This window comes from Sus scrofa, chromosome 8 (genome assembly GCF_000003025.6).
Source record: "Sus scrofa isolate TJ Tabasco breed Duroc chromosome 8, Sscrofa11.1, whole genome shotgun sequence".
Taxonomy (NCBI): Eukaryota; Metazoa; Chordata; class Mammalia; order Artiodactyla; family Suidae; genus Sus; species Sus scrofa.
The window spans coordinates 102,007,847-102,025,822 of NC_010450.4; positions in this window are offsets into that span (position 1 = coordinate 102,007,847).

The window sequence follows — 17,976 nt, forward strand, 5'->3', positions numbered from 1 at the left end:
TGGTGGCCCCAGAAATTCTGATGCCCAACTACTTGTTCTTTTTCTTACTTGTGACTCCTCAGTTCAACCCATCTCCTTCTCTCAGAGCCTCCACGGATCCATTTTCTCTCTCATCTCCCTGAATTAATGGGCTTGGTTTTTAGCTGGAGGCTGCTTGAGTTCTCTAAGCTGCAACATCCTTTTCTAAGATTCCTCCGCCTTCCATTCTTTTGGGAAATCTTTCTTCTGGGTTAAATCATTCCTACTTCAAAAGATTTTCCCTGAATTAGCCCAATTAAATATAACTATTCCTTTATGTTGTGTCCTCTCAGTTCTTAGTAAAGAAAACATCTTAATTTTTCTGGTTTTTTGAGGGGACGATCTGTTCCACACAAGGAAAATAATTTGAAGACAAGCTTGTTTCTTTGACTACCAATGTTTAGTCATCTGTATAGTTTTTTAAAGGTAGTTTTTTATAACGATATATCACCTATTTATTATGCCTTTTTATTTTTAATTCAATGAATTTTATTATATTATGCCATTTATAACTATCAGCTTTTTCTTGATGCCAAGGCACCATTATGGGAAAGCATCTATCTTTCTATCCAAACTCCTCCTTCCACAGTCTTTCCCATTTCATTTATTAGCAATGCCATATTATAGTTGCCCAGAAAAAATTGGAGTCATCCTTCATACCTCCCTATCTCTCAATCCCCACCTCCAATCTAATAGTAAATCCTGTTGGCCCTACTTCCAACATATATCCAGAATCTGATCAGTTTTTACCAATGATACTCTTTCTATTTGGATGCAAGCCTCCATCACCTCTTTCCTGGATGGTTGCAATAATCTCCTAACTGGTTTCCTTACTTCTACCCCTGATCCCTTCTGCTCATAGTCTGTTCTTAACATGACAGGTGGAGGGATCCCATCTTCCTATTACTTCTCTGCTCAAAACCCTGAAAGTCTTCTTTTCTTAAGAATAAAAGCCAGAGTCCTTACAGTATTCTGAATTGTGACTAAATAAGATGGTTCTGGTAAAGTATGTACATTTTCTACCTTGAATTTTCATTTGTGCAGAAACTGTTTTGCATATTCAGGCTCTAAGGCTATGTTCCAGAGTTGAGGTCATCAGATAACTGATGGCTTGATAAGATGTAACTGTGTATTAACTTGCACTTGATATATTGCTTTGTAGCAATGCTTGTCATTTTGTTTTTCACTTTCTGCCTCTGCAGCTGGACTATTCTTCGTGTAACCCTTTGCTTCCCACTACACTGCTCTTCACACAGTGAATGTTGACTCACTGCCTCTGCTTACAAACAGACCTCACACTTTGGAAAAGTAAGAATGAACAACAGAATCAATGATTGTAAGATGCCTGTTATGATCAGTTTTTCCCTTTGAAAAGTTGTTCATCCTTCAGTTTGCCATTCACATTAAATCACCCAAACACAAACTTAATAACCATTTCCCTTCCTTGACTCTGCAGAATATCTCCGCAGTTCCAGGGACAGGAATTTGACTGGTATGTGGTCATGCTGTACAAACATGGAAGGATCACCCTTTGCAAGTTGCTGATGATTTCCCACAATGTAAACACCACAAAGCAAGCCCCAGCCTAAATCATATTATAGCAAAGTTTTACAAATATAAAATCTATATGTGATTACTAGTCTAAAGTTTTCTTCCAGGAAGAGGGTTAAATTGTGTAACTAAAGGAAAAACTTTGAGGGTATGTCTGTGGGGGGGAGCAGGTGAGGAGAGAGAGAAAAAGGAGGGAGGAAGTATGCCATGGTACAATGGAAAAAGCATGACATTGGAAGTTAGGAAATTTATTTTTTAATCTTGACTTTGACATTACCTTGCTGTATCATCTATAGTATATTCCAATCTGTTTGCCCTCAGTTTCTCACTATAAAATTAATGAATTTAACCAAATTTAACCAAATTAACCAAATTAGTGATAGGAAACGTGTGTGACAAAGATTTGTCATCTTCATCATTATTAACATAACACTCTAGAAGTAACAAACAAGCAATTAAAGTATGGAATATGAGATAACTATTTGCCTTTAATGATGTTTAAAGCCTCTGATCCTATTTTCTCTATTGTCATAGGAATGACAGCTTTCCATGTTAATTACTAAGACTTATTTACTAAGATAAATACATTACTTCAAAAGTTATTGCCTATTAAATACAAAATAATATATAGTAAATACCACTTATTGAGTATTTGTTATATGCCAAGACATAGATTTTTAATATACCCATAAATCTATTTATTATGTATATTTGGTCATCAGAACAACATCTTAAGATGGATATTTTTGTGTTAACTAGGAAATTAAATCTCAGAGAGTCTAACTTGCTTGTGATTATACTTCTATATTTAAAATATTTTTAAGCTTATTGCTTATTACCTATGAGATTGATAACTTGACAACATATTCCATTGGCCAAGCAGTTTTATCCATTGTCAGTGTGAATGCAAAATGTTGTAATCCCTATGAAGGAAAATTTGACATCTAATAAAATTATATAAGTATTTGCTTTAAGCCTCCTAAATTTCACTCCTAGGAATTTACCCTTAACATGCACCTCCACAAATTCAAAACAACATACGCACAAGTTATTCATCGTGGCATTATTTGTAATAGCAAAATATTGTTACAACCTAAATGCCCATCCATAAAAGACTGATTAAATAAACAAAAGAATAATAGTAGCTATGAAAAGAATGAAGAAGATTTTAAAAAATTGATATGGAATCATTTTCAGAATATAATGTTAAGAGGAAAAAACAAGAAATAAAAGAATATATATAGTATGCTTCCTTTTGGGTAAGAAAGATGATCTAAGGATATGAGTATCTACCTATCTATCTATCATCTATTATCAGTCTATGGTGGGAGCAAGGTAAAGGATATTTGGAGAGGAACTTCACTGAATATAGCTTTTTATATAGTTTTGACTTGCCAATTGTCAATGTTATATATTTTCAAATATAAAGCTAAATTTAAAAGTGTGAAAAATCAAGCACTAAAATGAAATACAAATAGATACAAATGGTTTTAACAGTATGAAAATGAATAACATATCCATACAGACAAAAATTCATTCAAGTAACTTCTAAGCATATGCTCTAGATTGTATACTTTTGTCAGAGATAAAAGGACATTGAAAATTATTTTACAATTGTACTTAACAAGATTTGTTATTGGTGGTAGTATTGTTGTAGTTCTGTTTTGTGTGTATGTTGGATAGAATTAATGCATAACTATTTTGATGTTTTTGGAAACCTCAGCTGATTTTTACCGAGGGATAAGAAATTACAAAGAAGAGACTAAAGATAAAGAATCCTACAGTGTTGGATTTCTCTTCTACAATTTAATATGAATTCATGATTTCAAGATACACTATATATATATATGTATATACACACATCCCCCACCCCACCCCCGGTAAAGGGGCCTAGAAGAACTAACATCCCTGTTTCAATTGTATCCAGAAACCAGATCTTGATTTCTTCTTTTTTTTTTTTTTTTTTTTTTTTGTCTTTTTGCCATTTCTAGGGCCGCTTCCTGCGGCATATGGAGGTTCCCAGGCTAGGGGTCTAATCAGAGCTGTAGCCACTGGCCTACATCAGAGCCACAGCAACACGGGATCCAAGCTGCGTCTGCAAACTACACCACAGCTCATGGCAACGTCGGATCCTTAACCCACTGAGCAAGGCCAGGGATCGAACCTGTAACCTCATGGTTCCTAGTTGGATTCGTTACCACTGAGCCATGATGGGAACTCCCAGATCTTGATTTCTAAAGCTTATTTCCAATTAAAAAAATCAGATCCCCTTGGAGTAATGGAAGATTCCACGTATGAGGCAAGGAAAGCACAAGTACACAGTGAGCCTAGAATAGCTTGTGCCAGAAGGCAACCAAGTGCTCAAAGATTAATGGGTCCATGTCAAAAGGACCCAGGAGCCAGCACAAAGTGCCACTCGCTAACCAAATTTGGGACAATATGAGCATCAAAAAAGAAAAATGATGGTAATGGATTGTAATACACTGAATTTTTTTAAAAAAAGAGAGAGATCATGAGTTTATGGTAATATGAGAAAAGAGAGGCGAAGAGAAAGGGACAGTTCTTCTTTACAGTAGAATGACAGCTAATAAATGTAGAAAGAATGATAACATTGGAAAATTATTTTATAATACATGATAGCTGATTCAGACATGAATTATTAATGAATAATTAAGTCACAGAGGTACAGATTTATTAAGACACAGAATGTTTACATGAACTCAAATGATTACCCCACAAATGACTTACTAATTGCCACAGGGAAAATGTGCCTCTATAATGAAAAGTGCCAAGGGTGTGACAACCTGATATCATGGCATTCTGTCTCCGGACATGATGTGGTAAGAGATACACATGACATCACCTCCCTGTGTTAAGGCTGGAAAATCTTCATAAAGAATCAGCAGATTCCAGAAGTGTGGTCCAATCTCCTGAAAGAGTTGACTTGAACTCTTCAAAGAATTCAATGTTGTGGAAAAAAACCAAGGGAAGTGGAGAACTGTTCTGGATTGAGGGAGCATATAAGGAGATAAAAAGAGCCAATTTAATGCAGGAACCTTGATTTATACTGGGTGGGGTAGAGCTATAATTGACTTTTTTAATGAATACTGAGGTATCTAGAGGTGAAATGTCACCTTGTCTGTGGTCTACAATGAAATGACTTGGAAAAAGGGAAGTGTGTATGTGTGTGTGTGTGTGTGTGTGTGTGTGTGTATTAACACAGTGAATTGAAATGAGGAGCATATGACTTTTTGTGTTCTATCCTTTCAACTTTTCTGTAGGTTTAGAAAATTTCAAAATAAAAAATACATCTTTTAAAAAATCACTGCTAGCAAGTAGTCAAACCTGAGTGAGAATTCAGGTCTTATTTTAGTTAAAAGCCATATGCTTTCCCTTAAACCTCACAGTGTCTATTTGCATAACTAGTTTATGTACAAATAAGACACTTCACTTTTTTTCTTTCAAATTAGTGATTATTAGAATTTCTAAATATGAACCCTGGGAAGCTCAAGTCTTTAAAATATGATTGTTAGGACATAAACACTTTGTGCCACCGGAGGACACATTTCCTAATTTTATACTTGATGGATTCTTTTAAGAGGAGTACCTACTGCTCCCTGGGGCCCTGTTATTGGTATAGATACTGAAAATGCATTTGCTGCAATTCTGTCTTTCTCATTAATATCTCTAGAAAAAAACTCACTTATCTACTTGTTCCATGTAGAGTCAGAGATCTGTCTATTGGTTGATGGACAGGAATAAAATAAAACAATTATATTTAAGAACTTACATCCATATGTGAGAGTGCTGAAAACCAGCTATCTTAGATTCACTGTAAAACTCGAATTTATAGATGAAATTTGAGTAAGATAGGAAAAATTGGTACTGAAACGTCTTCAATCTTGTGGCTAGCCATGGCTTCAGAAAGACACAATGTAGAGTTCCCCTCCTGGCTCAGTGGTAATGAACCCAACTAGCATCCATGAAGAGACACAGGTTCTATCCCTGGCCTTGCTCAGTGGGTTAAGGAAACAACATTGCCATCAGCTGTCCTGTAGGTCACAGACACAGCTTGGATCCTGCACTGCTGTGGCTGTGATGTAGGCTTGCAGTTGCAGCTCCAATTCAGCCCTTAACCTGGGAACTTCCATGTGCTCTAAGTGTGACCCTAAAAAGACCAAACAAACAAACAAACAAAAAACAAAAACAAAAAAAGACAATGCAAAATTGACACCTGCGGTCAACCTTAGTTCAACTAGATAAAATACTGAATGGATGCCCAGGTAAATTATAATTTCTGATAATAAATACTTTTTAGTATAAGTATGTCCCAAATATTTCAGGAGGATACGCTAAAAAAAATTAATTGCTTATCTGAACTACAAATCAATTGGGTATCCATTCTGTATTTTTATTTGCTAAATCTGGAAATGCTAATCATCCTACCAACCACTGATGTCTGACTTAGGAGCTGGAGCTGAGGGAGAGAGTAGGAGAAATTGTGAGGAAAGGACCACGAAATCCTCAAAATATTACTTTGGAAGATTACTATTCTATGGCTTTTGTCTACTGTTTTATCAAAAGGCCTAAGAAATAGCAAAACCTCCCCAAAAGAAATAGCAGTTATCAACAAAACCCCACAAAATGAAGAGATTAATAACAGAATTCTAATTGTTAATTCTTAAAATACAGAAAGTACTATGTGTGAATTGTTTATAAAAACAGGTATTTCTTTGGATACAAACATGTGAAATTCTTCTTATCCCTCAATAAATGTATAGCATATCATTTTACTTATTTTAAGGTAGTTAGTATTAATGTTCCTAATTGTAGTGGGAAGTTAGTGTTTTACTATAATTTTCACTTTATGATATATTCTTGAACATACTAAGAAAGCTCTGTTTTATTTCTAATTCATCATGAATGTTTTCATGTGTTTGTTAATTAGAAACTCTGAATTTTACCAAGTGCCTTTCAACATTTATGAATGTGTTATGGTTTTTCTCCTTTATTCTCCTGATGTAATGAATAGAATTAGTAGATTTCCTAATGTTTCATCAATTTTGTTTGCCTAGGTTCATATCCCAGCTTCGCTATTAACTACCTTCCACTAACTTGCAATGTGACTTTGGGTAAGTCACTTAAGTTTTCTGTGTGCTTCCCTCTTTTATAAAATTACAATAATAGGGTGTTGTGAAATTTAGGTGAGTCAATATTATGAACTATTGTAAACTTCTTAGAGTGGCCTGGTATATAAAAAGCACTATATATGTCTTAGCTATTATTTCTACTAATAGGTAAAAATGAGCTCTAATTGTGTATATGAATATGTATATCTGCTACCTCCATCAGGTTTGATGTCAGGGTTGTGTTAGCTTCATAAAAAGGAATCCTAAAGCTTTCTATTAATTCAGGCTTTGAAACATTCAAAATAACATAGGAAATTATCTATAAGGCCATATGAACTTGGGGATTTTATAAGCATTAATCTTTGACTAACCTTTCAATTTCTTCCATGGCTATTGACCTTTTTGGATTTTCTACCTTTTCTTTAATTAATTTCAGCAGTTTGTTTTTCTGAGAAATCTACATTTTCCTATTTGTTGTCACAGGCTTCTGCCTTACATACCAAATCTGTATGCTGTAACGTAGAAAGCCCAGACTCTGGAGCCAGGCTGACAGATTTAAATCCCAGCCTCTCACTTACCGGGTCAGTAATCTTGGTACTTCTTAACCTCTTCCTATTTAGTTTATCTTAATATTGGGCTAAAAAAAAATTATCAAGTTGTAAGATTTAAATCATTTTGTGTGTATATATATATACATGTATATATATATACACACACACACATATATATATGAAGCACTTAGAACAGTGATATGGCAAGTGACATGTTGCATTTGTTATTATTATTTTCCTACGATTTTATAATTTCCTTCATATCTATGATTATATTCCTTTTAAATTCCTGATACAGTATATTTCTCATTTTATTGGAAAAAATACCAAATTCTTATTTATTTTTCTTGGTCTTATCAAAGAACCAGCTCTTGAATTTAATCTATTGGTTCTTTTTTAATGATTAATTTCTCAATTTATTGCTAGTAATTCTTTGCTCCTTTCCTTTGGTTTAATTTTTGTTCTCCTTTAGCTTTTTGAAGTCAGTACTTAATTCATTTCATTGTTTCTTGTTTATGTCTAATAATAACATTATTTAAACACTGGAGTAGGAGTTCTGTCATGGCTAAGCAGTGACAATCCTGACTAGTATCCATGAGGATGCACATTCGATCCTTGGCCTTGATCAGTGGTTTGAGGATCCCACGTTGCTGTCAGCTGTGGTATAGGTTGCATATGTGGCCTGGATCCTGAGTTGCTGTGGTTGTGGGCTAGGCCAGCAGCTGTAGCTTCAGTTCGACACCTAGCCTAGGAACTTCCATATGCCTTGGTGCAGCCCTAAAAAATAAATTAAATAAATTTTCTTTTGAGTTCTGCTTTATTCCAAGCCTATAGAATTTGATGAATTATAATTTTATTATTACTATTTATAAATAGCTTAATCAATTTTTGTCCTCTCTACATTTCCATGTAACTTAACACAGCAACATAAAAATGTTGCAGTTATCTCCTATCTTAAAAAAAAAGTTATTGGCCTTATACTCTCAGTGACCTTGCCATCTTTATGCTCTTATTTATAGTAATATCCCTCAAAACAGTTGTCTATATTTATTGTTTCCAATTCTTCACCTTCCATTCTCTTTATTTTAGTAAGGCTTTTTAGCTTACCACCATGCTGAAACGACCTTAATCACCAGTGACTTAGTTCTGGTAAATCCAAGAGTCATTTATTTTTAGTCCTTAACTGATGTGATGAAGTGGAATTTGATCACCTCTGTCCATTCTGAAACTTTCCTCCATTGGCTTTCAAGATAGCATTTTTCCTAATTTTCCTACTTCTTGGCAACTTCTTTAGTGACTCCTGTTCATCCTCCTACCCTCTAATAGTTGAAGTGACCCAGAGCTTGGTCCTTGCTTTCTAGGTAAATGAATTGTTTTTCTTATTTATTTATATATTTATTTTTATTTTTAACACTCTATTTGTTCTTCCTTCTTGGGTAATATCCAAGGCAAATCCCCTGTTTTTTATGGTCATCAATAAAGTGTTAATGAAGAGCCTCATACTGAGACATTGAAAATTCCAAAGTGACCTAAATAAAAACATCAGTCTTATAATTTACTATTTCTCTTTCCCTCTCCCCTTCTCTCTCTCTCAAAGTGTGGTACCACCACCCACCAGTTACTTAGGCCACAAACATAGAGCTCCTCCTTAATTTTTCTCTTTCTCACTAGTTACCCCAAATCATGTTACTCTAGCTTTCAAATACATCCTGAATCCAACCACTTCTCACCACCTCCACTGTTCTCACAATAGTCCAAACCATCATCAACCCCAGTGCCACTGCATTGTGGTTTGTTTTTCATATCAATGGAAAAATAGAGCGAGTTTTAAAAATACATGTCATATTATGATTTCACTCATACATAGAATATAAAAATAAATAAATAAATGAACAAACCAAACCAAACAAATTCACAGATACAGGGAACAGAGTAGTGGTTACCAGAAGGAAAGGGGTGAGTAGGAAGGGCAAGAATGGGTAAAGGGGGCCAACTGTATAGTGACAGATGGAAACTAAACTTTTGGTGCTGAGCATACTATAGAGTATACAGAAGTAGAAATATAATGTACACATGAAATTTATATGATGTCACAAACCAATGTTACCTCAATAAAAAATAACATTTAAAAATATGCATCATAGATGGCAGAATAGAAGGACTAGAGCTCAACTTCTCTCCTAAAAACAACAAAATTCACAACTAGAGGCTGAGCAAATGGACCAGAAACCTTAAAAAAGATACCCTACTCCAGAAGAAAAAGAAGAGGCCACATTAAGAGGTAGGAGGGGCGATTTTGTGATATAAACAACCCCATACCTCTGGGGTGGGAAGCTCCACAGACTGAAAACTAACTGGTTCACAGAGACTCACCTAGAGGAATGAGAGATCTGAGCTCCACATCAAACCCTCACGTGTGGGAATCTGGCACTGGGAGAAAGAGCCCCTGGAGCATCTGGCATTGAAGGCCAGTGGGGTTTGTGTGCAGGAGCTCCAAGGGACTGGGGGAAACGGAGACCCCATTCTTAAAAGGTGCACACGGACTTTCACGTGCCCTGGGTCTGAGGGCTAGAGTGAGGTCTCCATGGGAATCTGGGTCAAACCTGACTGCAGTTCTTGGAGGACATCCTGGGAAAACAGGGCTTGTTGTGAGGGATGGACATTGAAAGCAAAGCTCTCGGGAATATTCAGCAGCATGCCTTTCTCTGGAGGTGGCCATTTTGGGAAAACCTGGCCCCACCCATCAGTCAGCACTGAGAAGCCCCAGGGCAAACAACAATCCAGGTGGGATCACAGCCCTGCCCCTCAGTAAACAGGCTACCTAAAGACCCCTCACACAGCTGCCTCTAATCCCATCCAGAGACTAAGCCCCACCCACCAGAGGGATTAGAATCAGCTCCACCTACCAGTGGGCAGGCATCAGTCCCTCCCATCAGGAAGCCTACAGCAAGTCCCCATACTGACTTCAACCACAAGGGGGGCAGGCACCAGAAGGAAGGGAGGCTACAACTCAAGTATCTGTAAAAAGGTCACCACACCAAAAACCTATAAAAATGAAAAGACAGAGAACTATAATTCAGATGAGGGAGAAAGGAAAAACCCCAGAAAATCAGCTTAGTGATGAGGAGATTCTCAGCATCCAGGAAAAAGACTAGATTGTTGATGCTAAAGATGATGCAAGACATTGGAAATAAACTGGAGGCAAAGATGGATAACTTACAGGAAACACTAACCAAAGAGATACAAGGTATAAAACTTAAACAAGAAGAGATGCAAAATACAATAACTGAAATAAAAAATTCACTAGAAGCAACTAACAGCAGAATACAGGAGACAGAAGAATGAATAAGCAAGGTGGAGGACAGATTAGTGGAAATTACAGATGCAGAACAGAAGAGAGAAAAAAGATTGAAAACAAATGAAGAGAGCCTCAGAGAACTCTGGGACAACGTTAAATGCACCAACATCTGTATTATGGGGTGCCAGAAGGAGAAGGGGACAGAAAAATTATTCCAAGAGATAATAGCCAAAAACTTCCCTAACATGGGAAAGGAACCACTCACTCAAACCCAGGAAGCACAACAAGTACCATATAAAATAAACCCAAGGAGGAATACACCGAGACACATATTAATCAAACTAACCAAAATTAAAGACAAAGAGAAAATCTTGAAAGCAGCTAGGGAAAAGAAACAAATGACATACAAGGGAACCCCAGTAAGGTTATTGGCAGATTTTTCAGCATAAACTCTGCAGGCCAGAAGGGAGTGGCATGATATACTTAACATGTTGAAAGGAAAAAACCTCCAACCAAGATTACTCTACCCAGCAAGGCTCTCATTCAGATTTGAAGGAGAAATCAAAACCTTCACAGATAAGCAAAAGCTAAGAGAATTCAGCAACACTAAACCAGCCTTACAACAAATACTAAAGGAACTTCTCTAGGCAGAAAAGAAAAGACAGCAACAGGAAACAAAAATATCACAAATGACAAGGCTCACCAGTAAAGGTATATATACAGTAACGATATGAAATCATCCATGCACAATTATACCACCAAAATCAGGAATCATGAGAAGAGATGGGTACAAATGCAGGACACTGGAGATGAACTTGCAATTAAGAGAACAACAACTTAAAACAATCTCATACATATAGACTCTTATATCAAAACTTCAGAATAACTGCAAACCAAAAATCTACAATTGATACAAAAACAAGGAATCTCTGGAGAAGAAATATATCTCGTAGTAAATAAGTGCATAATCCACCATGAAGGGGGTCATTTGACATCATTCTTGGAATGCTGAAGTCTTATTAGATCTGATTCTCATTTCCTCTCCATCAAAGACTTTATGATAATTATAATTAAATAATGCCACTGTATAATTAAATAATACAGTTCTACAATTGTACTATTAATAACCATTTCTCTCCATGGTACAATGTAAGGTCTATAATGTCTTGTTTATCACATCACCTAGAATGGTGTGTGATATTGAAGAATCAATAAGATGTAACAAATTGTGAGGACATATTTATATAGTTACACTGTTTTTAAACCAATTTATGCATTTTATATTTTACTTATTTTCAGAGGGTGTATTATTTTTGTTATTCTTACCAGTTGTTATTCTTTTTATTATGCTATATATAATATTTAATGGTATATAAGGCTTTCTTCTTTATAAATTTTAGTTGCATAATATATACAAATTTAATATAATGCTAAGATTTAAAGAAAAATTGAAATGTAATAGGTAATACTAAATAGTAAAGATGAAAGCCATACAAAATGGGATAAAGTATAGAATAAATTTCCTATTTGTCTCTGCCTATTTTCCATTCCACTTCTCCAGAGGGAGTCACTTAATCTCTTTCTTAAGATCTATGATATAATCTGTGTGAATGTAATTGTGTTTAAATATATGTATTTTATTCTGTAAAAAAAAATAAAAAAATGCATCATATCACATTCCTCTCCACACTATATTCATCAATAGCTTCCTATCACATTTTGAATAAAACCCAAGTTCCTACTAGTAGCCCTGAGCTGCCCCATGTCTCCCCTCCAGCCACTCTCCTCTTGTTGACTGGTGCTCACTGGGCACAACTATCCCCACTCAGGGTAGTCACTGGCTGCTCCTTCTCTGGGAGAGTCTTCCCCAGAGAGGTGTGTGACTTGCTCCTACACAATCCTGAGTCTCTGCTCAGATGTAAACTTCCCAGAGAGGCCTTCTGTGACCACCATCCCTGTCTACTCGCACTCAGCTTTATTTTTCTTTAATTTTTTTCATTTGCTTTTCACATGCAAATATTTATTGGCTTATGTGCTTATTGTTTGTCTTCCTCATGAATCTGTAAAATCCCTTTAGGGACTTTGCTCACTTCTAGCACCCAGAAAAATGCTTGGCACACGGTACCCAAATATATGCGTAATAGTGTACGATTTTAGTTTCAATTTTTTTTCTCTAGTCCAAGAGTTATTTAGAAGAGCACAATGATGTGAAATTCTCGGTCTTGTTTGCTTGCTAACTTTCAATTGTAAATTTCTAGTTTTACTGTATATGGTGATAGAGAACGTGACCTTTTGGGTTTGAGACTATATTGAACTATTCAACTATTGGAAATGTTTCATGGACATTTGAGTAGAATGTATATCCTCTATAAATTTAAATATATCTTGTAAATCAAGCTTCTTAGTGGTATTATTTAATGGTTCTATATTTTAAAGTACTTGATCCATCAAAGTCTAAAAGAAGCATTAGGCTCCCACTATAATTGTAATGTTCAAATTCTCCTCTGTTCCTTCAAAAAAGTTTTGGCTTTATGTTCCACTTCTAACAAATAAAAGCTAAATGCCATTGCAGCTTCCTTTTTAATTTCCTATTTTTGTTCCATTTAATGCATTTTCCTTTAAACTCTACTTTTTCCTACTTTATTATTGGCACCCTGCTCTCTTTTTTGTTTATACTGATTGATACTCTTTATCAATCAATAGACAATGTTTTGGAATCTTTTAGTTATATCTCTTGCAAATAATACATACAAGATGTCTTTTTTACTCAATCTGATAATCTTTGTTAATTAAAAAATTAGGCATTTTGCAATCGTTATAGAATTAACGTTAAATCTGATTCTTGTCATCTTACTTGATACCTCTTAATTTTTTTTTATTTTTTAACTTATTTTTATTTTTTATTTTTAGAGCTGCACCTGCGGCATGTGGAGGTTCCCAGGCTAGGGGTCGAATTGGAGATGCAGCTGCCAGCCTACACCACAGCCACAGCACCACCAGATCTGAGCTGTGTCTGTGACCTAGGCCACAGCTTGTGGCAACACCAGATTTTTAGCCCACTGAGTGAGGCCAGGGATCAAACTCGCGCCCTTATGGATACTAGTCAGGTTCTTAACTCATTGAACCACTTTGGGAACTCCTTAATAATCTCTTTTTTTTGTATTCCCTTTTCTCCTTCTTTTCTGATTTTACTATAATGATTGTTTTTTCTTGGACATTTCCCCCTTTCTATAATTTAGGAATTCTGCATCCTATTCTTTACCCTAATAATGGTTACTTAAGATTGTTACTTGGCCAAGAAGAATTATTAAAAATGGCAATTCTCTCCATTGAAAATGAGAGAAGCAAAGCAATAGAGTTTTAAAATGTTATTGACATGTCAACTTCCCTTAAATCTAGAAAAGAAAAACTGTGGAATTCTGGTTTGGGTATAAATAAAATATTTAAAAAATTATATTTTGACTTTTACTATTCATACTTTTCAATTTTCAATATTTTTTTCAAATACTTTAATGTTCTGCGGAAAAAAATAAGCATTAAAAAACCCCAACAATACATAAAAGCGTCTATATTGGGGAACATAGATCTCCTTTAGTCGCAGGCTCCAACATGGCTTGGCACTGCGTGGCCTTCATTTAAAAATTTTTTTTGTTTTGTTTTGTTTTTTTGTTTGTTTTTTTGCCATTTTCTTGGGCCACTCTTGCGGTATATGGAGGTTCCCAGGCTAGGGGTCTAATCGGAGCTGTAGCCACCAGCCTGTGCCAGAGCCACAACAATGCTGGATCTGAGCCCGCGTCTGCAACCTACACCACAGCTCACGGCAACGCCGGATCGTTAACCCACTGAGCAAGGGCAGGGATTGAACCTGCAACCTCATGGTTCCTAGTCGGATTCGTTAACCACTGCGCCACGACGGGAACTCCCATTTAAAATTTTGGTATTCTAGGAGTTCCCATTGAGACTTACTAGGTTAAGGACCTGATATTGTCTCTGTGTGGACGTAGGTTCAATCCCTGACTTCACTCAGTGAGTTAAGGATCCAGGCTTGCTGTAAGCTGCAGTGTAGGCCGGAGATGCCGCTTGGATCCAGTGTTGCCGTGGCTGTGGCGTAGGCCCCAGCCACAGCTCCAATTCGACCCTCAGCCCAGTAACTTCAGATGCCATGCATGTGCCATAAAACGGAAAAAAATAATAATAAAATAAAACAAAACTTTGCTATTCTAAAACCATGATGGATTTTTTTTTTTTTTGGTATTAACATGGATTTCTTTTTGGCTACACTTGTGGCATGTGAAAGTTCTTGGGCCAGGGATTGAAACTATGTCACAGCAGTGACCTGGGCTGCTGCAATGACACCAGATACTTAACCTGCTGCGCCACAAGGAAACTCCAGTATTGATTTTTTTTAAAATTACATTAAAATTTTATTTATCTTGGTTACTGAGTTTTTTGGTGCCTCTTTACTCTGCCTGAGGTGAGTGCCTCACTTGCCTTACCCTAACTCCAGCCCAGTTTCAGAATTAAGTATGGTACTTACCATTGGATTTTGGTGGCTAATCTTTATCAGGTTAAGATGTTTCTTGGTTTTATGAGAATTTATTTCATAAAGGGATGTTGAATTTAATCAAAAGATTTTTTGGCTTCTCTTGAGAGGTTTATATGAATTCCTCTTTTAATACCTTCTGAAATGAGGTACGGTGGTTCAAATCTTGTCTAATGCTGAACCTTATTAGTATTCTTGGGACAAATGCTAGTTATCCTATTTTTAAAAGACACAAATCCCATTTGAATACTTTATATGACTTAGTTTATTAATATGTTTACATATTTTTATAATTATATTCACACAGGATATTTGCTTATTGTTTCTATGGAGGCTGTTTTTATCAGGGTTATATGTCATAAAATGAATTATGTGGCTTCCCACATTTATGCTCTAAAACTGTTCGGCAAGAAAAGAACTACCTGTTCCTTCGAGGCCTGGTAGAAATGACCTACAGAATTGCCTGGGCCTGGTGCCATTGCTGCAGGGGAAGAGGGACTAGTATTTCAATTTCTATTACTTAAGTTTTCTGTTTCCTTTTAAGCTAATTTTAGAAATTTATATTTTCCTACAAAATTGTAGGAATTTTCCATTTAGGTTTTTAAAATTATTGGCATAAAAATATATGTATTATTTTCTTCTGATAAAAAATGTTTCCCTTTACCTGAAGTCAGTTCTCATTTTTGTTCTGCCTGTTATTTCTCCTTTAGTTATTTTACTTATTATTATTAATTATTTGTCTGTTGTCTTTTTAGGGGCTGAGCCATGGCATATGGAGGTTCCCAGGCTAGGGGTCTAATCGGAACTGTAGCTGCCGACCTACGCGACCGCTCACGGCAACACCGAATCATTAACTCACTGAGGGAGGCCAGGGATCAAACCCGCAACTTCATGGTTCCTAGTCAGATGTGTTTCTGCTGCACCATGATGGGAACTCTCTTTATTTATTATTAACTTTCAGTTTTGTTTCATTAATTTCCCCTTACCTGTGCATGTATTTGCACACTGAGTTGAAAGCCTAGTTCATTTATGTATTACTTTTACTATTTAGAGTGCTTAGTTTTGTTCTGTTCTGAATCATTTGAATTTTTCATTTTGATTTCCTTTTTCAGCTGATATTTAGAAGTTTTTATTTCTAAAATTTACAGATGTGGAATTTCTGAATAGATTTTTGTTTTTAATCTCTAATTGTATTGCATTGTGGTCAGTAAATGCAGCCTGTGTAGTATAAACGCTTGTTGATATTTCCTTGTCAATACATGAGCAGTTTGGAGGAATGCTCCAAGTACATTTGAAAAGAATGTGTATTCTTTTTTTTTTGTTAGGTATAATGTTTTCTCCCTGCATACCTACTAGAGCAAATTTGGGAACTGGGTCATCCAAACTTTCTATATACTTATTAACTTCCATCTATTCTTTTCTGAGAGAGCTATGTGAGCATCTCTTGGTAGGACTGGGGATATGTATATTATTCTTTGTAGCTCTACCAACTTTTACTTAATTTTGAAGCCATGTTGTTAGAGAAGCCTAAAAACTCATGGTTAATTTCTTATTGTTTAATTATGTTTTTGGCCAATATAAAACATCTTTATATTTTCCCTTTGAAGGCCTTTCACATTGAATACTACTATATCTGACATTTGTATTCTACAACAGCTTTCTTTTAGTTAGTATTTTCCTTTTTATGGAAAATCAAGATTCTGGATTGCATTTTGAAACTAGTATATTAAAATGCAAAATGGTGCATATGTTAGAAAGGGAAAAATAAGAATATATACTAATATTTGCTTGTATTTGCATTTAAAAAATACTTGAAGAGTACATAAGAAAGTAGGGATGCACTGACTACACATTTTGGCCAGATGCTAAATGACTGCACGTTAGAAATCAATAGGTGGCTAAGCTCAAGGCTAAAGACAAATATCAGCATCACAAAATGACCTTCTGGAATATAAGTATATGGAATATATTTGAATTGATGTTATAATTACAATTTTATTTTTAGAACTTATTAGCCACATTTTACAAGTTTGACATTTTACTGCAGAGACAATAATTCTTTTTTAGCACGGTCATCAGCTATGGAAAATTATACTGTACATTTTTAATACCAAATAATTTCATTCTTTCAACTGAAGTGAGTGTAGGAGCAACAGACTTTCTTAGTCAGCTCTGGCAGCATAAGGTCCTGCTAATGGTGCTATAGCTGCTGTACTATTAATTTTGCCTTCTTCCCTAATAGCAACTAACATGAAGACTCAGCTTCGTTTTAATTCCTGAACCTGGAGATTTGGTCAAAGGTAAATGGTGCATTCTCAGCAAAGCAGTTCCACTATGTCTACATAAAAATTTCAGATAGTTACCCTTACTTACTTTTTTTTTTAATTTTTGTTTTTTTATTGCTGCACCTAAAAAAGGTGGCATATGGAAGTTCCCAGGCTAGGGGTTGAATCAGAGCTGCAGCTGCTGGCCTACACCACAGCCACAGTGCCAGATTCGAGCCATGTCTGTGACCTAAACCACAGCTCACAGCAACGCCAGATCCTTAACACACTGAGTGAAACCAGGGAATCAAACCTGTGTCCTCATGGATACTAGCTGGTTCCATTACTGCTGAGCAACAATGAGAATTCCCCTTATTTACATTTTTTATTCTGAATATTACTTGCTTGAGAAAAATTTGTCATTCGAATCTACAAATGTAGCATTCTAACAAAAATTATTTTGAGATAATAAAACTGCCCCTAAATTTCCATCTCATATCAGTTTTCATTTTATGCACACCGATTTCAGAACACTCTCTGTGATAGAATAATAAATGACACTGAAATAGGTTTTTGGTTACTCAGCCTTCACAATCCTGAGACCCAAGCAATACTGAAAATC